Source organism: Sus scrofa, chromosome 7 (assembly GCF_054392235.1).
Source record: "Sus scrofa isolate SSC_HxYL_T2T_F1_AM1 chromosome 7, Sscrofa_HxYL_maternal_Yorkshire_Landrace_v2.0, whole genome shotgun sequence".
Lineage (NCBI taxonomy): Eukaryota > Metazoa > Chordata > Mammalia > Artiodactyla > Suidae > Sus > Sus scrofa.
The window spans coordinates 98,967,596-98,991,012 of record NC_139389.1 but is presented as its reverse complement, the minus strand read 5'-3'; the positions used below and the strand labels follow the sequence as shown (position 1 = coordinate 98,991,012).

Below are 23,417 nucleotides of genomic sequence, written 5' to 3'. Positions count from 1 at the left end.
AAGTAAATAAGAGTTCCCCTTGTCGGCATAAATTACTGTGTATCTCAGAATCACAGATTCCTGCCCCATCCCAGACATACTGAATTAAAATCTCTCCAGGATATTCTGATCCTGAGCCAGTATTGAGAACCACAGCCTCCCTATAACATCTATATAAATTTGTGCTCTCTCCTGCTTCTAGACAGACAGTGTTTTGTTTGGTTTTAGGTGGGTGGGCTGGTGGGTTGGTTGGTTGGACAATCTATGGCCTTGTGACACTATCACAATTCCAGCTGTGCAAACTTGAGCTCCCAAATTAAAACCTACATCTCCTTAGGGCCAGAAGGGAAGTTACTATTTTTCTGGGCACCTCTCACCAAATCATGTCAATAATAAGCACTCTAAGAGATACTCAATTAGTCTTATAGAAACAAAATACTAAGAAGCAGTTTAGGAAATTACCTGCCATGCTTCCTTCTTCTTCCCTGTCCTGAAAAACAACTTCCACATGAACCACTGGTCTAACAAGGGAGAACTTCACCTGGGGAAACTCTAGAAGCTGCACATGATCCTAAATTAGAAACTCAAGAAAATTGAGAACTCAAGAAAATCCACTAGGGAAAAAGGGGAAACACAGATAAAGGGCCTAAGTATAAAAGTAAATAATCAGGTAGAAAAGAATGCTGTTGTTGAGCCATTCTAAACAAGAAAAATATACTAATTTGTCTCCTGTGGTCATAAAATAAATGTCGCACAAGATCTTCTGACTCAAGTCATAACTATATTCAAATTCCAGTTCCATCAGCCATATGACATTACTTCATTCATGCGCTGTTTCTTTATCTTACCCCCTTACTATATATAACTTAAGGAAAAAGAGATAGGTGCAAAGCATCTAGGTCACTATCTAGGTATTCAATAAAGATTAATTCCCTTCCTCCTCAGGTGGAAACCCAGAAAGTAAGATAATAAAAATGATAATAACCTAGTAGAAAAGGACTGTTTGGTCATTCTAGCACCATTTTTTAATGTAAGCCTTCTTAGGTGTTTGTTGTCTTTTTAATTCCTATAGTTGTGTAGCCCTTGGTGCTATCTTCAGCTACCATCTCTGATCTCTGCAAAGTCACAGGAAAGCTGAAAATTAAATGTAGGACACATAAATCTTTTAAGTCCTTTTTAGAAACAAAACCTTAATAGTATACGTACAAACCCACAAATGACCGTTTAAACCCCCTCAAGCTATTCTGAAAAAAAGAGAGGCCTCATCTTTACTGAGGCTCAGGGCTTGTCTTTGCAAGATACTGCCAAACAACCACTTAGATCCTTCACAGCTTTAAATAAAGGTACCACGTCCTAAGCAGACCTGGAGGAAAGTGAAAAGTGTTACTGTAGTGTTTAGTCAGTAGGAAAGGCAAAGGGATAATGTTAAGGTAAACAGGTAAAAAGCCAGCCTCACTCAGGTGGCCGCGAATAAACAACAGAGGTTAGCTACCTGGGGTTTCAACTAGTGCTCAGGAATACAAATTGGATGGATGAGACACACTAATTTGTCAATGTTACTCTGGAAACAGATAATCCAGGACCGAAAACATTAATAGTCTGATAAACACATTAATAGTCTGAATCCTCAGATGTATTCTTCTCTAAGAGACCACCAATATCCTCTTTTTTGACAGCATACTTTTATTATTATTGCAACTCAAGATCAATTCAGCAATTCTGAGGGGCACATCACTCATGACTAAAATATGTCTATTATGTTCAATTAATGCTCTCATTAAATCATGACCTCCTTCATCTACACTTGCATAACTGGTTTTTGGAACCAAATGCAGATCCTCTACTTTCTACATTCTTCTACTACAATTAGTCTTATCAGATCTAGCAAGCTGAATTTCAGTTTCTTTCCACCTCTTTGACCCTCAGGTTTCTCATTATTAAATAAACAAACTGGACAAGATCATTTCAATGATTCCTTCCAATTTTAAAATTATACCCAGGCATTTACCAAACATTTATGGCTAATATTTTACTTTCAAAGCAATTTTATTCCACCTGGATTTTCAATGGACTTTTTTTCTTCAAACCACAAATGGCTACACATTTTTGCCTAAAGGAGTCATTATCTTTGCATGCCACTCGTGCTCCTGTCATAAAACCACCTTACCAAGCTTTTAGTTCAGGATAGCATAGCTTTCTGAAAACCTCAAGCACTGGAAAAAGGAAGAACAACAAACTCCAACATTTCTAATGACTAGGTTTCTTTACTCATATTAAAGCAGAATAGATGAAGGCATGGAGAAATGAAGAACAAGGTTTTAACTCCTATAAAGCAGAGATCATGTTGAAACAGGATTTCAAACATGTACAATCTAAATCTCTAGTCTACGAGACTTTATATATGTAAGTGACAGCCACAAGAATTACCTAAAAGAAAATTCCTCAGAGATGGTCATGAAGGAGAGGGTATGATCTGGAAGGATGGCAAAAACTCCTCCTTTGAAAAAAAAAAAAAAAAAACAAAAACAAAACAAAACAAAACAAACAAAAAAAAACAACATTTAGGGGCAGGAACAGGATGGCAGCTAAAATATCTCTCCTCTTAGGATTTTAAAATGAAAAAACATGGTAACTGAGTAGAAACTGCACTCACTAGTCAGGTAAGCCTAAATCATCATGTATGATCTTCCACCAAGTTTCCCCTGAGTGGCAGTGAGAACTCAGAATATTTTTTCTTCTTTACATTTTCATGATCACTTGATGTTTTCCTTAGCCCAAATGTGAAAATACACTTCAAGTCTGTGCAGTTGTTTTGGTTACACTAAAAAATTTTTAAAAAAAAATTATCCACAGACTGTTAACTCAAGATATAAGTACAAGTACCTAAATGAAAACCTAATTCTCTTAGGTGTTTACCCATTTTCATCTTAGACGATCCTTGATGGTAAGGCTGCAGGCTCAAACAATAAAGGCTTATTCATTCTCTGTAAGAAATGATTAAGTTCTCACCTCACTGGCTGAACACTGCTTTTTTGCCCACTGCCCTAATTAGCTCCTGGCTTAATAATTATCAAGGTTTCATACAATAGTGAAACCTTACATTTAGATTAAGGGGACAACCTGTTAACATTACTCACTAAACCCAGAGACTATTAAACATTTTGATAATACAGAATTATAATAGAAATGGGAAGCCTTTTGGAGAACCACACTTTATTTGCAAACTAGCCATTTACCATGCCAAGCACTTAAGAGTCAAAATTGGAAATTACAGAATGAACCAAGGATTTATCTATTCTAAGTCTTTTGGGGAGGACTTATTCTACCAACACTGCCATTGTTCAAAGTATTTTTGGAGTTGCGTCCGGTTTATAAGGATCTTTAAATAGCATTAGCTATTTATAGATATGTCTCTTATTTTCTCTTTTCACACAAAACAGTTTTTTGCAATTTATTATCAATCTTGTTTCTAAATATTTTAGGGGCTATTTTTAAAAACCAAAACTATCTCTCAACAATCTCTCACCCCCAAAAGACATATATCTATCCCGCCAGTTAATATCAATACTTTCAAAAGACCTTTGTCCTGGAATGAAGATGATGAGCCCTCCTAATGTTAAGTCCTTTAGAGGGCTTTGTTTAAATGAACAAATATTGTCTGGTATTCTAAGAATTACTTCCCAAGAACTGAAAGTTTTCATCTTTCAGAATTTAAACATGCCCAGAAAAGTATCATTTATAACCAGGCTTTTCTTTATAAATGCAATTTCAATAAAAATACAATAAATCTGAAAATATTATGTTGTACTATATGCAAGTAGCTCACCTGTATGTTGGCCATGCAATATATGGCAATTAATAAGGTATAAATAAGAAAACACTGTATTAATAAAATGTGAAGTATTTTTCAGCCATCCATTTTACTACAGAGCATTTGTATTACTGAGATGGATTTGTTGCCAATATGAGAAATTTTAGGAATTCCTTTTGTGGTGCAGCAGTTTAAGGATCTGGCACTGTCTCTGCAGCAGCTTGGATTCAATCTCTGGCCCAGGAACTTCCTTATGCAGCAGGTGTGGCAAGAAACAAGGGAAGGAAGGAGGGAAGAAAGGGAGGGAGGGAGGAAGAAACTGTACAGTAACGTCAATTTCTATCTGTAATAATGTTGAGATGAGTTTTTTTCCTTAACTTAGAATCATGTACAGAAATATACTGGGAAGGATGCAACATTTGGTTTGGTTTGATGAGGTGAAGTGAGATTAGATTAGGGTAGGATTGATAAAATTAAGTTTTCTTAAACTGCTCCATAAAAAAAGAACTTTGTTCAAATTATAAGAGGAGTTAAATCTGAAGTAAGCCAATTATTCTTCCTTACAAATAAGTCAAAATGGTACAAAACCTGAAAATTGAATATAATACCGCACATTTCAAGGGACAGGTGCCTCCAAGCCTTTTCTATTCTAACTTCAACTTTTTCCTAACTCCTCCCAACCTTTAGAACATGGTAATAATAATATCACCTCCTTCAAGAAAACAATCACCTAAAACTCTCAATGCATGAAAAAACTGGGTCAAGTAGGCCCTCCTCCACACTCTCCAAAGCACTCTCAAACTTAACACAGTACCTCCACACTATAGTTGTTAGTTGACTAGTCTAGCCTCTCCTTTTAAAATATAAGTTCCCTGAGGGTGAGATTAGGTCCCAAAAATGCATATCCCCAGGACCACACACTCTGGTTGGTATATAGCAATCAAATGGCTGTGGATGAGTTACCTGCAGAGATGGACAATAACAGAGCCCTCTATCATTGAGTTACTGGTATCAGTCCTCTAGCTTTAGTTGCAACAAAGCCCTTAGAAATGCTGATATATACTGAAGCATCTATTTCAGTACCCAGGTAGTGCTTTCTAGGCACTGGATATAAAAAGGGGAGAGTGGAGACCTCACTCAGAGCAGCAAAAGCAGCATCACTAAAATAAATATTCCTCGATTGACCTGCAGTCATTTAACAATGTATACAAACTGAAAAACAGAATCTTGAAAATGAACTTTTATTCCATCATTAAAAAATATTTTTAAAAACACTATAAAGTAAAAAGTTCCCTCTGTTACCCTCCTTAGACCTGCGAAAGTCTGTAACTCATTTACAGAGGAAGAAGAGTCTTTGCCTCTTCCACTACCTTGTCAAAGTCTGGACAAGAGTCTTAGACTGGAGGAGAGAAAAGTAAAGAAAAAGAATATAAACATGAACATACACGCCCCTCCATCAAAACATGGGCTGCTACTCTCTCCCAAACTCTTCAATCAAATTTTACTTTTATTTTGACAGTAGAAGAAATCATCAAATGTTCCATGCTATTTATTCATTCTATTTTCTGTGCTTTAGTCCAAGTCCCTTTCACATCTTTCTCAAAAACACCCTCAGAGCCAGTGAAGACTTCTCCATAAAGCTGCTAACAGAAAGGGAGAATTATTTAGCTGGGAGGGGTAAGGGAGTTAAGAGACCCGTTCCAGCTGCTCCAAAAGTTCAAATGTGCAGATAAGCCTACATCTATTTTTAGGTTTAGCTCTGCCCACCCTCTAAAAGTCTCTAGCACACTGACAAGAGCTCCAACTCAATCTAAAACGATGCTACCTTAATTTATCCCAATTCTAAGTGACCATGGACACCCAGATATCTCACCAAAGACTTATGAGACTGTCACCCTATTTGGGGGAGATCACCATTTTTTAAAACGTGAAAAATCACACAAACATAATCAAAATCATTATCATTGTCCGTCTGCACCTTTGTTTTATGAGATTTTGTTGGAAAGTTTGCAGACTTCCACAGAATGTTTCCTAATCTATGCAACGAGGAAGAGGTCACAACCCCTTTAAATGTGAAATCTAATTTTTTAGGTGTAGCCCTTTAAAATTTTTTTCTAATACTGAAGAAGAGAGTAGAAAGAAAAGTTCTTCCATATTTCAGCTTCCTTTCCTACAATTCCATGCTGATCACATAACTTCCCTCACATAAAATAGCTAGCTCCTGAGCCTCTTCAAAATGTAGCTCCGGGAGATCCCATGACAGCTCAGCAGTTAACAAACCTGATTGGCATCCATGAGGACACAGGTTCAATCCCTGGCCTCGCTGAGCTGGTTAAGGACTTGGCCTCACCGTTAGCTGTGGTGTAGGTCGCAGACACAGCTCAGATCCGGTGTTGCTGTGGCCCTGGAGTAGGCTGGTGGCTACAGCTCCAACTGGACGCCTAGCCTGGGAACCTCCTTATGCCGCAGGTGTGGCCCTAAAAAGAAAGACAAAAAAAAAAAAAAAAAAAAATGTAGCTCCAGTCCCTACATTTTTACCCTCAACGAAATTTTCTCGCATTATATTCTGGTGAAATAAGGTATTCCTCCTCCATGTTCCAGTTAGGATATAAGTTTTAAGTGTCAACTTTCAACTTGTATTTATTTGCCTTTTCTATCTCAGGAGATGGTCAACTGATAACTTTATAAATAACTGGGCGGGCAATGTTCCTCACATTAGATAAAAGGTTCACGACCTTGCATCCATTCTTTCAAGCAGGAAGACTGAGCTAACTAGCCCAATAACTGCATCCAAAGTCATGGGTCAGACTTTCCAAGAAGTTGTTCTGCAGATCATCATAAAGATGAAGTGATAAGAGTCTGCCTGATGAAGGTACCACTGCTCTGCAAGCACATTGTTTCAATCGTCAGACATGCTTAAGCAGCTAGAAATGACAATATAAAAAGTGTCTTCTTTCTCCTATCCTCTTCACTCTGTGATCCCAGAAAGAAAACAAGTTCCCTTCTCACTGCCCCATTAACCCTGAAGGCAATGACCTTTAGCAACAGAAAATATGACATACATACATATTTGTCCCTGACAAAAGGCATATATTACCTTTAAGAGCTTTCAATTTTCTGAAACAACAATACTAGTTCACTAATCAATTCTCTCCATTTCTCCCCCACCCCAAAAATCACTGAACTTGGAAAAACATTATTCTCTTTTGCAACCCAAATAAACTAGAATGTCAACAAACTTTTAACTTTAAATGATTAAATGTCTATATTTCTATCTATCTTACAACTTATACATGTAATTTTATACATAATAATATCCAGTTCAATACTGACACACAGTCATATTCCAGGTGATAGTACTTGTATGAAAAGCTTGGTCAAAAATGCATACCAAGTTAATGAGCATGATCAATGGGTCTTTATCAGGAATGTGAAGAAAAAAAAAAAGGGAACAGAAATGTGGCAAGAAAAAGGCAAGTCACAGACTGTCAAAGGAGAGTATATTTTAAACTTGTTCTGGGGCTCTTACAATTTAACCCTCTTTCTTAAAATGCACACAAAGACGTTTGCAAAGTACCTTCCTGAAATCCTACAATGCTGTGGGACAAAACTTGTAACTAAAGCAAATACCCATCATGATGAAATGTCCCCAAAAGACATAGTTTGACTCTTCCCATCGCTCTCCAGTTTTTCTTCTCAACACCAATCGATGGGGGGGGGGGGGAAATATACCTTCCTGAAAACAAGTGTTCTAATTAAAACCTTGAGAGTGAAACTCTTGAATAAGGGTCCCTTTTTTTTTTTTTTTTTTTTAATTTTACTTTTTTTTTTTTTTTGTCTTTTTGCTATTTCTTGGGCTGCTCCCTCGGCATATGGAAGTTCCCAGGCTAGGGGTCAAATCGGAGCTGTAGCCACTAGCCTACGCCAGAGCCACAGCAATGCGGGATCCGAGCCGCGTCTGCAACCTACACCACAGCTCACGGCAACGCCAGATCGTTAACCCACTAAGCAAGGGCAGGGACCAAACCCGCAACCTCATGGTTCCTAGTCGGATTCGTTAACCACTGCGCCACGACGGGAACTCCTAAGGGTCCCTTTCTTACTTCAATGCCTAACTAAAAATACCTGGCATGTAGCAGGCACTGAAATGAGACTGCTGAATTTAATTATTTACCTTAAACCCATGTATACTATCTCAACTATTTCCCTTTTGTGATTAAAAGTGGCCATAGCCACTTGTGGCCTTTATTATTAAGGATAACCATCTGGTTGAATTCCTTAAAATCTCCAGCCTCAGTGCAATTACTTGCTTTTTAAATACTACTTGACTTTTTTTTTTTTTGTCTTTCTACCTTTTCTAGGGCCGTTCCCGCAGCATATGGAGGTTCCCAGGCTAAGGGTCCAATCGGAGTCGTAGCCACCAGCCTACACCAGAGCCACAGCAATGCAGGATCTGAGCCACATCTGCAACCTACACCACAGCTCACAGCAACGCCAGAGCCTTATCTCACTGAGCAAGGCCAGGGATCAAACCCGCAACCTCATGGTTCCTGATCAGATTTGTTAACTACTGAGCCACGACGGGAACTCCAAATACTACTTGACTTTTAACTCACATCATCTACTTCTGTTCAGAGAAGAATTTCTAAGTATGGGAAAAACAACCAAAAAGCATTACCACAAGGCTACTCTGCCACTTTTTCTAAGAACAGATTTTATTAAACTAGTCAATGCTATAACTATATGCTACAAGCTGCAATCAATCAAAACCAGGCAAAACACAAGTTGACACTGAACTCTCTTCATTCCCTTACACTCAAGTGGAATGGAGCAGTAGCAACAGCACAAGTGCTAGGACCTCACTGTCCACTACAGAAGCCACCAGCTACATGAGGATAATGAACTCTAGAAAAGCCCAGATTCCAAACTGAGATGTGCAAAGTACACACTGACTTCCAGAGTTAGTACAAAAAAAGAATGTAAAATATCTCAATTTTTATACTTTACATATTATGCTATTTTGTATTTTGAAATATTTTGTAAATTTCGAGTTAAAGAAAATATTAAAATTAATATGATTTGGAGTTCCCATCGTGGCTCAGTAGTTAACGAATCCGACTAGGAACCATGAAGTTGCAGGTTCGATCCCTGGCCTTGCTCAGTGGGCTAAGGATCCAGTGTTGCCATGAGCTGTGGTGTAGGTTGCAGATGCAGCTCGGATCTGGCGTGGCTGTGGCTGTGGCATAGGCCAGCAGCTACAGCTCCGATTAGACCTCCGATTACACCTCCATATGCCGTGGGAGCAGCCCAAGAAATGGCAAAAAGACAAAAAAAAAAAAAAAAAAAGTATGATTTGCTTCTTTTTACTTTTTAATGTGGCTATTAGAAAATTTGAAATTACATATATGGCTCACATTATATTTCTACTGGACAGTGCTAAGCTAGAGTGAGACAGATCTGGGCTCAAGTCCTAATACCAGTAATTCCCTTGGCTTTGTGCCATCTGAACAGCTGATTAATATCGGAACTTTATTTCCCCATCTGTAAAACGAAAACAATGTCACCTTCACTGAGTCATAGTGAGGAATAATGAGCACATGGTGAGCATATAATAGCTAACACATAGTAGAAACTCAATAAATGGCAATAAGAAAAAAAAAAAGACATAACAAATTCTGCCAATGATGCCACTACACTCAAATGATTATCAAAAGTCTGTCTATGGAGTTCCCATTGTGGCTCAGCAGTAACGAACCTAACTAGTATCCATTAGAATGCGGGTTCAATCCCTGGCCTTGCTCAGGGGGTTATGGATCAGGCGTTACTATGAATTATGGTGTAGATTGCTTGGATCCCACATTGCTGTGGCTGTGGCACAGGCTGGCAGCTACAGCTCCAATTTAACCCCTAGCCTAGGAACTTCCATATGCCGAGGGTGCAGCCCTAAAAAGACAAAAAAAAGGAAAAAAGTCTGTCAATGGGTTAACAAAGAACTATTCTTTAACACTGCATGATTTGTCATTACATTTCAACATTTCTATTTCTGACAAATACCCTTGAATCATACTAATTAACTCTACGATATTGACTCCAATACTCCAAAATATTTCAATGATTTCTGATTTTTACAAAATAATATTTTTAAACTTAAAGGTCTGTTGTTTGAATGCAGTTCCAATTTTACCAAAAAGAATCATATCAGAGCTGACCATGTCAACTGGTCATACATAGCAATTTTAAACTGAGACAAAGAAAAGTAAAAACCCCTCTCAAAAATGAAATTTTTAAAATTCAAAATCTCAGAAAGTCCAAAAGCTATTGGAACCTCACCTGGAATACATTTAAAAAGAAAAAGAAAAGCTTGGCTCCTATGGAGGATGAATATATTAATATTTCTAATACCCCCATTCTAGAACTTAATCAGCAAAAAAACAGAAAGACAAAGTAACCTGCTGTTTGTAACTTAGCAAGGTTATAAGAAAAACCTATTACAAAAAATCGAGTTTAAATTGTTCAACTTAAGAGTTAATTGGTATTCTTTGGGGGAAGAAAGGAAGGAAGTTTGACCGGTGAATAAAATCCCATATTTCATATTGAAACACATGATGCTAACATATCAGACTCCAGCACAGATAACAAATGTCAATTCATAATGTTTATAACCCTCAGAGGAGAGGTCATCCTGCACATTATGGTACAATTTTAAGAAGCGTGTGTGTAGGATGCCTCAAGTTTACTATCTTTTAATGGAGAGGGCAGGAGAGAAAACGAACAAGCGTGACAAGGAAACTATGGCCTTGGAGAAGATGAACTAGAGTGCACATAATGGTTCTCAGATGGCTCAGTTTTCAATGACTTTGACCCTAACATTCCAATACAACTGAAATTCCCATAATCTATTATGATATGATGTGATACCTCACATGTCCTTCAAGTTATAGTAAACTACAAAAATGCTCTCAGATTTCCTTTTCCCCACTGAAAAATTACCTAGCCATAGAAGAAATTAAGCACCCTGGACATACTCATTGACTACTGGAGTCCCCAAATTACTGCAGCTACCAGTCATACCCACGTACACTAATGGGAAGAGGTACAAGGTATGACTTTACATTAATGAGATGGTTGTTTCCAAAGTGATTTAACAGCAGGAAGTGGGAGATTCACAGAATGAACAAAAAGGCACCAGCCTGCCACAGTACCTGGCTACCCACACCTGGGTCTTAAACCAAAAGTTCATCAGGCTGCTCATTACTGAAGTAGGACCACCATACATTTCTTTTTTAACTCCCTCCACAAGCACCTATCACAGAGCTAAACATAAACTGCACAACGAATACCTGTTTAACTAATTTTAAATTGTCTGCTCGCATAAATAGGCAGTCCAGTGAACTCTGAGTTTATAAAAGGGTAACTTCATCCCATTCTTCTTTAACACTCTCAAGTTTTAGACTGTACAGGTGACCCTTAAACAATGCACAGGTTAGTTAGGGGCACAAAGCTGAAATCCACATATAACTTACAGCTGGCCACCATACACATTCCTCAGTATCCATGGTTCCCACATTCATGGACCATGCAGTGCTGTAACATTTACTACTGAAAAAATCCACATACAAGTGGACCCTCATAGTTCAAACCAGTGTTGTTCAAGGGTCAACTCTACTTCTTCTTCCCTCTTCCAACTCCTCAAGTGGATACAGTTTCTATTATCTGTTTCCACCTTTGTTTAAATCTTTCTAAAGCCTTTTACCATACAAACTTAACATTTTGTTTACAAATCTGCCTTGATCCATGAATTTTGAGTTTACTCAAAGCACCAGCTCTCTTATAAACCTCTTGTCATGTTTTAGAAGCTAATATTCATCTACTCATGTCTCACTTTAAAAAGTCATTTCTCTCTGAAATTTCTCAGGAGACTAACCAAAGAAAAATGACCCATAACTTGACTACTACCCCAAACCTGAAGGTAAAATTTAACAAATAAAAAATTCCGACTCCAGAGAATCCAGCCAAAAAAGTCACAGTTATCTGCCTTGTCACACTGAGGTTACACATAGATTTTTTTTTTTTCTTCATCAAAAAGCTGCAATTCTACATAACACAAGCCCAGAATTAACTTTAGAAAACAAAAAATAACCCTCCTCCCAGGCCACATTCAGTCACATACTTCCCAAATACAATGGGAAGGCTGAAAGAAGGCTGGAGTAGATGCCAACAGTCTCAGAGTTAGGACATCTTTTCAATTTGTCATTGCTCAACGACAGTCATTGAAAAGAACCAAGAACAAATTAACCATTCATCTTAGATGCATCCACACCAAGAAAAGGCATTCTGAGATTTAACAAAACATGTAGTCCATCAACTTGCTTATCCAGTTCTGGAGCTCCCTAACTCTTCCCAAATTACTAAATAAAGGAACATTTGTATTTATAGTACATTTTCCATCTCCACTCTATATATAATCAGCTACATCATACTAAAACTCATTTTCATTTATGTCTGGGAATCTTTTTTGTTAATTATCATTAGAATAAACAGCTACTGACTAGTTCAGAAAAAAGACCCCACAATGTTCATATTCCTATTCTATTTTTTGTAATGTGCAACTATTCCATAAGTTCTTTTTGTTTTCCCCTCATTTTAAAACTCCCTCAACAAAATTAGCAATTCAATTCTACCACAAAATACAGTTTTAGAAATGAATAGGCAATCTTTACAACAGTTTAAATTTGCCCCCGTCAAAGCCTATTTACACAATGCAAATCCAAAAGACAAGTTCCAATTACTGGCCAGAGCAGTGATGAGCAAAGGGAAGACCTGGGTTTGAAGGCACAGTATAAATGTCAGAGAAATGTGGGACTAAACCTTGAGCTGGTCAAGTTCAAAATATGAAAAAAAGAATTACATCTCCTTTCCTTAGCTTTTTGGGCTAAAAGAAGTATTCATATTTCCATTTCCATTGAAGTGGTTTAAAAGAAAAACAATGAGCATTTAATAATTATAATAAAGTATAATAAAAATATACATATTCTTTACTAAAGAAGTGTTAATGTGTAATAAGTAAAGTTGTTCATGTAACTAATTTCAAAACAAACTTCCAGGAGTTCCCGTTGTGGCTCAGTGGTTAACGAATCCAACTAGGAACGATGAGGTTGCAGGTTTGATTCCTGGCCTTGCTCAGTGGGTTAAGGATCCAGCGTTGCCATGAGCTGTAGTGTAGGTCATAGATGCAGCTCAGATCCCATGCTGATGTGGCTGTGGGGTAGGCCGGCAGCTACAGCTCCGATTAGACCCCTAGCCTAGAAACCTCCATGTGCCAAGGAAGCGGCCCTAAAAAAGGCAAAAACAAAAAACAAACGAACAAAAAACTTAGAGACAATTTTGTAGTATCTAAAAAGCAGAAAGTCAAGCAGATAGAGCATTTGGGACACTTGACGTCTCTCAGTCAGCAAACCTACCAAACAGAAACACAAGTGTTCTGCAGATGACCTCAAATGAGAAGGCCTGACCACACACCATCTGGGGTGGCAACCATGGCAAAGCACGATCCTGTACAGCGTGCCTGGGTGGGGTAGCTTCCCCTTTTCACAATCTGCTTTCACACCTGCTTTCCTCTCAGCCACCTGATGCTCTTAGCAAATAACCCAGGAGCCTGGGATCAGACAGACTGTACTATATATACTCACACTCACCTGCCTTCACCTCCATTCCTGTTTCCTTTTTTGCCAGTGGTGGAACTCCTTTCTGATCCAAAATAACTCTTTCAAATGGCTTAAGGTTTCTGGATCCCGAATGAAATCAAAAAGGGCTACTAACCCAAGCAGTGGCCTCAGAACTTCAGCCATCCTGTAAATCGCCCCAACTATATTTACATACTAACTACTACCAATCTATAAGACATAAAGCCTTCTTTCAGGCTTCTAGTAAGGATCTGCTGTGAAGTTCTGCTCACCTTCTGAGGTGGTTCCACAAAACAGTACAAGACTACAGCTTGGATTAAAAAGAAAATATCAGGAGTTCGTCGTGGTTCAGTGGTTAACAAATCTGACTAGCATCCATGAGGACTCAGGTTCGATCCCTGGCCTTGCTCAGTGGGTTAAGAATCCAGCATTGCCATGAGCTGTGGTGTTGGTCGCAGATGCAGCTCAGATCCCACGTTGCTGTGGCTGTGGCGTAGGCCGGCGGCTACAGCTCCAATTGGACCCCTAGCCTGGGAACCCCATATGCTTCGGGGGCGTCCCTAGAAAAGACAAAAAAATAGAAAAAAGAAGAAAATACCGGCAAGCTACTGCTTGAACCCTGTGTGAACCACCTTCAGATTATGCACTTTTATTCTAATGACTGATCAGTAGTGCATATCCAGTATTAATTTATAACACACTTCTCTGTAAGGTAGTAGAGCATGACAAAGAGCTCAGGCTTTTCACTCCGACTTGAACTAGGCCTAAAACTTGGCTCTGCTACTTACCTGCTGAGTAAGTTTGAGCCAATGACTTAACTTCTTTCTGTGCCTTTGCTCCCTGATTTGTGAAACTGAGAATATACATATACATTTGCAAAATAAAGCTTAGAGAATTATAGATACTTAGTTGGCACAGGGCCAGACATGTGTTAAGTGTCCAATAACTCAGTACAATACAAATAGAAATGAATTATTTCTCTTTTCTTATGTATTGTTCCTATAAAGATTTTTTTTTTTTTTAATCTTTTTGCCATTTCTACAGCCGCTCCCGCGGCATATGGAGGTTCCCAGGCTAGGGGTCCAATCGGAGCTGTAGCCGCTGGCCTACACCAGAGCCACAGCAATGCGGGATCCTTAACCCACTGAGCATGGCCAGGGATCGAACCTGTAACCCCATGGTTCCTAGTCGGATTTGTTAACCACTGAGCCATGACGGGAACTCCAAGATTTTTTAAATAAACCAGAATCTAAAGCATTTCCTCAGAAGCTTATTTCATTCAACTCGCTATAGCCTATAATTAGTGGTTTCAAACCTCTTGGTTTTCTGAGGCACTTTTTACTTTTATAAATTGAAGGTCCCAAAGAGCTTTTATTTGAGTTATACTCATTGGTAATTACTATATCAGAATTTAAAACTGAGAAATTTATAAAATATCAATTAATTTAAAAATATCAATGAACTCGTGATATTCTTATGAAAAATAATTATATTTTCCAAAACAAAACAGAAGTTTAATAAGAAAGTGACACTTTCACATGTTTGCAAATCTCTTTAATGTCTGGCTTAATAGAAGACAGCTGGATTCTCACAGTTGCTTTTGCATTCAACTTGCAACATACAGTGTTCTGGTTGAAGTGTATATAAAAAAAAAAAAATCAGCCTCAAGATACACAGCTGCAAAAGTGGGGAGTATTTTAACAGCTTAAATAATTAGTATAATATCAAATAATTACCAATATTATTCTTTGATATTATACTAAAACTTGACAAGTGTAGTTTCTCAAGTTAGCTGTGATATGTACTCCGTTACATCAAAATCGCTGGTCTATCTTTCACTGTGAATGAATCTTTTACACCCATGTGTGATTTTTCCAACATCGCATATTGATCATTTGGAAAATACTGGTTCTCTGAGTCATGCAGAGCCTCCAAACATCAACGCCTCTCATTATACAATATTTAAAAAGTACATTTGGAGTTCCCGTCGTGGCGCAGTGGTTAACGAATCCGACTAGGAACCATGAGGTTGCGGGTTCGGTCCCTGCCCTTGCTCAGTGGGTTAACGATCCGGCGTTGCCGTGAGCTGTGGTGTAGGTTGCAGACACGGCTCGGATCCCGCATTGCTGTGGCTCTGGCGTAGGCCGGTGGCTACAGCTCCGATTCAACCCCTGGCCTGGGAACCTCCATATGCCGCGGGAGCGGCCCAAGAAATAGCAACAACAACAAAAAGACAAAAGACAAAAAAAAAAAAAAGTACATTTGTTAATACCATTACCAACTCATAAGAAACTTTTCAATAGTGGAAGGCCATCAAGCTCATGGTGGCAAGTGCAAGTTTTCCAAATTTCTGATTTTCACTTGAAAGCTCAATTTTCATCATTAGCAACAAATGCTGCCCATGCTTCTCATTCATGTTCAAGAAAATATGTTAAATACCCAAGTGCTAAATGACCATAGTTTCAGTCCTCCCTTCATGGAAAAATGGTGTTTCATGAAAAAAAGCAGTTAGTTCACGTCCCAAGTTAAACAATCACACAAGAGCTTTTCCTCTAGACAATCATAACACTTCTGTGTGCAGAGTGCTTTGTGCAAACTTCCCTTTTTGTCACAGAGGCCATTAAAAAAATGAGTGCTAAAAGACTAGATTTGATAAAGTTCATAATTGCCACTGCTCCTTCAAGAATATTAAGTGAAACTGGCTTTATTTTTCACTCCAAGTACACAACTATTTGATTACCACAACTACTCAAGTTCAGCTGAGTGCCACCGCCTTGGCACATCAGCAGTTTCACCCAGTGCTGCTTTTGCACTGCCAGTGCATATGTCTGCGCAGTAGAGAAAGGTAAACACATATGTCTGCACAGTATAAAGAGGTAAATAACATTTTATATTATGAAAATAGTGTTGATCTCACAGACCCACTGAAAGGGTCTCAGGAATCCTCCAGGGTCACCCACTTATTACTTTGAGAACCAATGTTATAGATCAATGAATATCTATCAAAGACCTATGTATAAAGGACTGTATAGAGTATAATAAGACATGATTACTACCTCAAGAAACTAAGAAGGACAGAAGATATGCACATGTGTACGTGCACACACACATACTTACGTGTGAAAAGCTAATAAACACAGTTAAAATCAACTGCCTGATGAAAGAGTACAGAAAATGCCATAATTATTCTCAAGAAGGGCGATGATCCCTATGGGTGGCAGCAGCAGTAAAAGGATTCAGGGAGGAAACGGATTTGAACCAGACTTTGAAAAGCAAGCAAGAGGAAGAGGTGAGAGCACTGCAAGCAGAGAGCAGAGGCATGCTCAGGGCCTAGTGGGGAAATCTGAAGTCCAAGACAAGGAGAAACATCCAGGTTGTCAAGCTCCTTAGCCCAGCCAATGAAAACAAAATGCCTTGACTGAAAAACTCCAACAGAATAGTGACCTGGGAAGTCAAAAGGCTGGAAAGGAAGATTATCTGGTTAAGGAGGAAGGAGTCTGAGTGCCAAGCTTAGTAGTTTGAACTTGATCCTGGAAGCATCACAAACCCCCTCCAAGAGGTTCAGTCTGAATTTCTGAGGTGTTTTGGCAAGGCCAGTCTAGACAAAACACACAGGTAAGAATAAAGGTAAAAGAAATCTGATTCAGAAGATCAGTTTGGAAGCCCGTGCCATGATCAGGTGAAAGTTAATGAGGAAGGCATGAGCAGACCTCAAGCCAACTACAACAGTAAAAGCATGTTACACAAAAGAAGCTATGGCAGGACTTGGTTCTAACTGGGTAGCTGGCCCAGCCAAAGACATACGTTGTGATGCTTATTCTAACCACCATAACTATGGGCCATGAAAAAGAAAAAGAAGCAACACCATTCAATAGATACTAGGTCAGTAAACCACATCTGGAAAGCAACATTCCAGAAAAAGAGAACTCCAATCCGTCTCCAACCAAATTCTAAAACACATCCTCCTCTAAAGGAAAGGGGATGAAACTGACAACTTGGTTTGAAGTCAGTAAACTTACCTCTCCAGAATCAACAATTCTCTCTCATAATTTAACATAAATTAAAAGAACACTGGCTGCATCAAAGACCACAATCAAAAAAAAAAAAAAAAAGGGGGGAGAAAACAATTGTAAATCTTATCTCCAATAAGGGGTTAATAGCCAACATACATAAAAAACTCTTTCTACTCAGTAACAAAAATTTAATCAACCCAACTTCTTAAAAATGGACAAAGAACTTGAACAGACATTTCTCCAAAGATATGCAAATAGCCAATAAACACATGAAAATATGCTGAATATCACTAATTATTAGAGAAATATAAACCAAAACCATGAGATACCACCTCACACCCATTAGGATGACTACTGTTTAAAAAAAAAAAACAAAAAAACAGGAAATAACAAGTGTTGGAGAGGATGTGGAGAAACTGGAATTCTTGTGCACTGCTGATGGGAATATGAAATGGTGCAGCCATTATGTAAAACAATATGGTGGTTCCTTAAGAAATTAAAAATAGAACTCTAAAAATATAACTACCATATACCAATTCCACTTATAGTTACACACACCCAAAGAACTGAAAACCAGGACTTGAAGAGATATTTACATACTCATGTTCACAGCAGCATTATTCACAATGGCCAAAAGGCAAAAGCAACCAAAGTGTCTATCAACTGATGAATGAATAAACAAAATATGGTATACCCATACTATTCAGTCTCAAAACAGAAGTATATTCTGACACATGAGTGAACTTTGAGGACATTATGCTAAGTAAGCCAGTCACAAAAAGACAAATACTTAATGATTCCTCTTATGTAAGGTACCTAGAACAGCCAAATTAAGAGAGGATGAAAGTGATGAGGTTGCCAGGGCCTGGGGTTTAGGAGAAAATGGATAGCTACTATTTAATGGGTACAGAGTTTCAGTTCTGAAGATGGATGGTGATGATGGTTGCGTAACAGTGTAAATACACTTAATGCCTCTCAACTGTATACCTAAATATGGTTAAAATGGTAAATTTCATGTTATGTGTATTTCAATTTCATGTACTTCAAAGACTTTTTAATTTCAAAAATAAAAGATTACTGGCACACAGTAAGCAGATGGTGTTTTCTGAGTAAATAAATGAACTGTAAAACAGACTGAAGCAGAAACAAAAACCACTTTGAAAGAGGTATTCTAAGCTCAAAAGCTACCTCCTCCATGAAGCCTACTCCTCCACACCCATGATGCCAGAATGAATCATGCCCCTAAGTACAAAATCATTCACTCAGCAACCTAAGCTGGAAACTTCCAGTCTTCCTGAACAACCATTACCCCTTCCTTCCCACCCTCTACTCACCAACCTTAATCCACCGGACCATGACAAAGTCCAGTAGATCTGGTGACACATTTCTCAGTGCACTATCCAGGCCCTCATCACCTCTGTCCTAAACTATTATAACCGTCTCTTCCACCTCTTTTTTTTTTTTTTTTTTTTTGTCTTTTGTCTTTTTTTTTTTTATTGTTGTTTTTTTTGTTGCTATTTCCTGGGCCGCTTCCGTGGCATATGGAGGTTCCCAGGCTAGGGGTTGAATCGGAGCTGGAGCCACCGGCCTACGCCAGAGCCACAGCAACGCGGGATCCGAGCCGCATCTGCAACCTACACCACAGCTCATGGCAACGCCGGATCGTTAACCCACTGAGCAAGGGCAGGGATCGAACCCGCAACCTCATGGTTCCTAGTCGGATTCGTTAACCACTGCGCCACGACGGGAACTCCTCTTCCACCTCTTAAGGAGCAGTGCTCCTGTTGCCCACCAAGTCACTATCCATACTGCTCCCTGAATGAACTGTCCAAAATAGAAACAGACAATTCTCCCTTTAGCTTCAGAAGAACAAACACACAGACACTACTCCCATTCCACCTTAACTTTTCAACTAATTCTGTGATACGCCCCACCCACACTACATAACCCCACCAACTGCTCACTCTGTTCAAGCACACCACTCCACTCAACCCCTGCAGGACCATTCTTTGCAGACCCAACCCCTGCAGGACCACTCTTTCATTCCTTCTCTCCTCTCCATGTCCTCGCCATGCCTGGCAAACTCCTATACTCATGCTTTAAGATCCAATCCAAATGTCACATCCCTCATCTGTGTGCCTTAGAACTTTCTATATATCACGGTTATACCCAAATTTCAACCTCGCCCAAAGATGATCTTTGCATTCCTACTGACTGGCTCCTTTCATTTTGCTCATTTTTTTTTTCAATGAATACTCTTGGCACTTATAACTGGGAAAACATTGTTTTTATTTCGTAAGATGCTTATCCTCCAGAGATAAGCTTTTAGTGAAATGGGACTATGCACTACTCTCCACTGATTCTTTGAGCCTAGCCCATAACATGCTGAACAGAATCCCAAGATAATTTGCTCCTAAGACAAACCAAATTAACTACAAGTTTATATATTTTCCCCTCAAAGTGTCTATGCTTTGCTTTAAAATGCTGATTATGAAATTTAATTGCATTTACAAAAATCAGCAAAGAAACAAAGTTGCAAAACAACTTATTAGAGCACTAGACAATGCACTATCCTAAAACAGGAAAACACAAACATCATAACTAACCTACTCCTTAAGAGGAATGCACACTGGGAAGGTCAGTGCCTGATGTGTAAGTCTTCTTTTACCTTCCGAAATCCTCTATCACAATTTGCACTTAAAAAATTCTTCCCAGTAACAGCTACAACTACAGATGAAATCCAGCAACAGATATATATACACACACAAGAGAACTGCAGTTCAAAAAGGCTAAGTATCTAGTCCAAGGTCAAAAACCAATTAAGAGCGAGCAAGACTTGAACCCACACTCATGAAACCACATAATGCTTGGGAATTTCAGTCAAGTCCCTTCATCTCAGGGCATAAAGCACATGAACAAAAACAAAAGGAACTATTCCACTATTATAGAGTACTTAACAGAAAATCCAGGAAAAGTTTATCCAGTCACTCCCCTTTGTATCATAAGATTAGTCTACAAACAGTATTATATGCAATATCCAGTGCTTTCTTCAAGACACACCCAAACCATCCTTCATTTTTCCCACAGGCTACTCTGCTACTGGTGAGATTCACAACAAAAAGAACCTTGGCTTTGGAGTGAGACTGATTTTGGCCAATGTTCTGGATCCTTGCTCTTACCAGCTATGCAGCATATACAAGGATCCTTAGCTTCTCTGAGCCTCAGATTCCTTAACTGAAACATGGAAATAAAAACTCCCTCACAAGAGAGTGAATAAAGTGAATAAACAGCATCCAGCATGTGGTAAGCACTCAATAAACCTAAGGTCTCTTTCAGCCTATCCCAACCCTACCACAATGCTATCTCCAATTTTTGCATACTAGATTAGAATTCAAATAACATACTTGGTTCACTGTAAAATTAGGGGGAGAATCACTGATTCTTGTCAAACCCACCTGTTTTGTGGTTACAAAGTTCACAACCAAAGCTAACAAAGTTAGCTAACAGCCAGCCAGACAAGAATCTGGGTCTTTTTAACTACCCATTTCAAAATTTTTAATCAAGGGCACACATCTTTCAGGAGATGGTCAGTAGAAATAGCAGAACAATCAAGACAAAACAATTTGAATTGCTTAAAACATTTGACCCTTACATTCTTATGCCCTAGACTTATCCCATATGTCACATTAAGAAACTCTACGGTGGAAGTTCCCATCACGGCGCAGTGAAAATGAATCCAACTAGAAACCATGAAGTTGCAGGTTCGACCCCTGGCCTCGCTCAGTGGGTTCAGGATCCAGTGTTGCCATGAGTTGTGGTGTAGGTCACAGACACAGCTCAGATCCTGGCATTGCTATGGCTGTGGCCGGCAGCTGTAGCTCCGACTGGATCCCTAGCCTGGGAACCTCCATATGCTGTGGGTGCAGCCCTACAAAGCAAAAAAAAAAAAAAAAGTAACTCTTTAAAAAAACGTACAAAACAGACCTTACCCAATGGTAAAGAAGACTCATCAGTGTGTCAATGTGCTCTAAGATACAAAATTCTAGATACTTTTTTAATGCTACTGCCACATAAGGCCCTACTATACAACCCTACATAAGTTGCTAACAATATTCAAATACAATGATAACAGGCAGAAGGAAGCAAGCGCAAGCAAGGAAGACAGAACTTAAACACAATTTGTCAAACAAAAGCAAATTAACCAGTGATTGACTTTCCAACACAACGATAATCTAACAACCATTCCCTTGGTAAATATTCCTGAGTTATGCTGGGAGCTAGGTGCCAGGGAAGGGCATGACAGTGCCCCAGGATAAGGAGTAAGACATAACATAAAAATTTATAACACAGGAAAGAAAGCAGTATGCCAAAAAAAGGCTTAAGAAGTCAGAAAGAAAATTATATCCAACTGTAAGAATGAAGGGAAATATCCTTCAAGGCTCATATCATAAGGCTAACTCAAATGTGGACATAGAGAGATGGGAAGGAACATTCTGTGTGTCCCCAGAGTCCAATCTCTGCGCTGGCAGGCAAAGTGATCAACAAGTGTTTCTCAAATGCATGGATGGGCAAAGGCTCATGGATGGGCAAAGGTGCATGCTGGAGGAACAATTTTAAAAGCATGCTGTAGGCCTTATTCAGATTTTATTCTGTGAGCAGTGAGGAACTATTAATGTTTTCAAACAGGGCAGTGATATGACCAAAGCCACACTTTGGGGAAGAATAAATTGACAAAATATAAACCGTACCATTTAATATATATTAAATGTCATGAAGCTTATGTACATTCAAAGTAATTTTGCTTGATCAGTCCCTCTCCTTAGCAATCTATTATACTAATGAGTATTGACAATGCATGTGGTAGCATCAGCATAGGTTAGGATGTTGTTATGGAAACCACCAACCAGAAGGTATTAGAGGGTAAACTCAACAAAGTTTACTTCTCGGTACTCAGAAATCACCATGGCTCCAGGAAACTCTAGAGCAGCTGTCCTTCATGCCTTAACTCAGCATTCAATCTGCTTTAGTCCCATCAGCAGGGAAAAAGAGAGAGGGTATTTCAAAGCAGCTTTTAAATACCTCCATTCAAAAGTAACACATGCCATTTCTGCTCACATTTCACTGGACAGAGCAAGTCACATGGCTACATGGACTTGAAAGAGACTGGGCAATGGATCCTTAACATGAAAAGGAGAACCAGAAACCTTGGTTAGCAGCACTAATGGCCATCACAATGCAATGTCTTTACAATGCCCAGTAATAAACTATTACTTTTTTTTTTGGGGGTCGCACCAGTGGCATATGGAAGTTCCCAGGCCAGGGATCAAACCCAAACCACACAGAGACAACTCCAGATCCTTAACTGCAAGGCCAGAGAACTCCAACTCTTACATTTTGAAGAAAAAGAAATGTCCAGTATCTTTGCAATTAGGTACCATCAAAGTAAACCTGTTCACAGCATCAAAATTATCACCAAATTTCCCATGTGGCCTTACAGATATCGTGAATTCCATACTGATTATGAAACAATCTAATCTAACCAAAGTTCACTGACTTTAAAGAAATTTTTTTTTTTTTTTGGTCTTTTGTCCTTTTAGGGTCACACCTGCAGCACATGGAGGTTCCCAGGCTAGGGGTCTAATCAGAGCTGTTGCTGCTGGCCTACGACAGAGCCATAGCAATGCCAGATCCAAGCCGTGTCTGCAATCTACAACACAGCTCACAGCAACACCAGATCCTTAACCCACTGATTGAGGCGAGGGAGCGAACCCGCAACCTCATGGTTCCTAGTCGGGTTTGTTTCCACTATGCTATGACGGGAACTCCGACTTTAAAGAATTTAGCATCATCTATCATACACTTTTTTTTTTTTTTCGTTTTCATACTTATTATCTTTCAAGAATAATTTCCAAGCTTTCATACAGGTTATCT

General features: G+C 38.9%; 2 protein-coding genes across 9 annotated transcripts in view; one reads left to right on the top strand and one right to left on the bottom strand.

Moving 5' to 3' along the window:
* KLHL25 (kelch like family member 25) overlaps positions 1 to 23,417 on the top strand; it is a 665,168-nt gene that overhangs the window by 354,554 nt on the left and 287,197 nt on the right. The gene's annotated exons all lie outside the window — the stretch shown is intronic.
* Positions 1 to 23,417, bottom strand: part of AKAP13 (A-kinase anchoring protein 13) — a 333,498-nt gene that overhangs the window by 285,246 nt on the left and 24,835 nt on the right. The gene's annotated exons all lie outside the window — the stretch shown is intronic.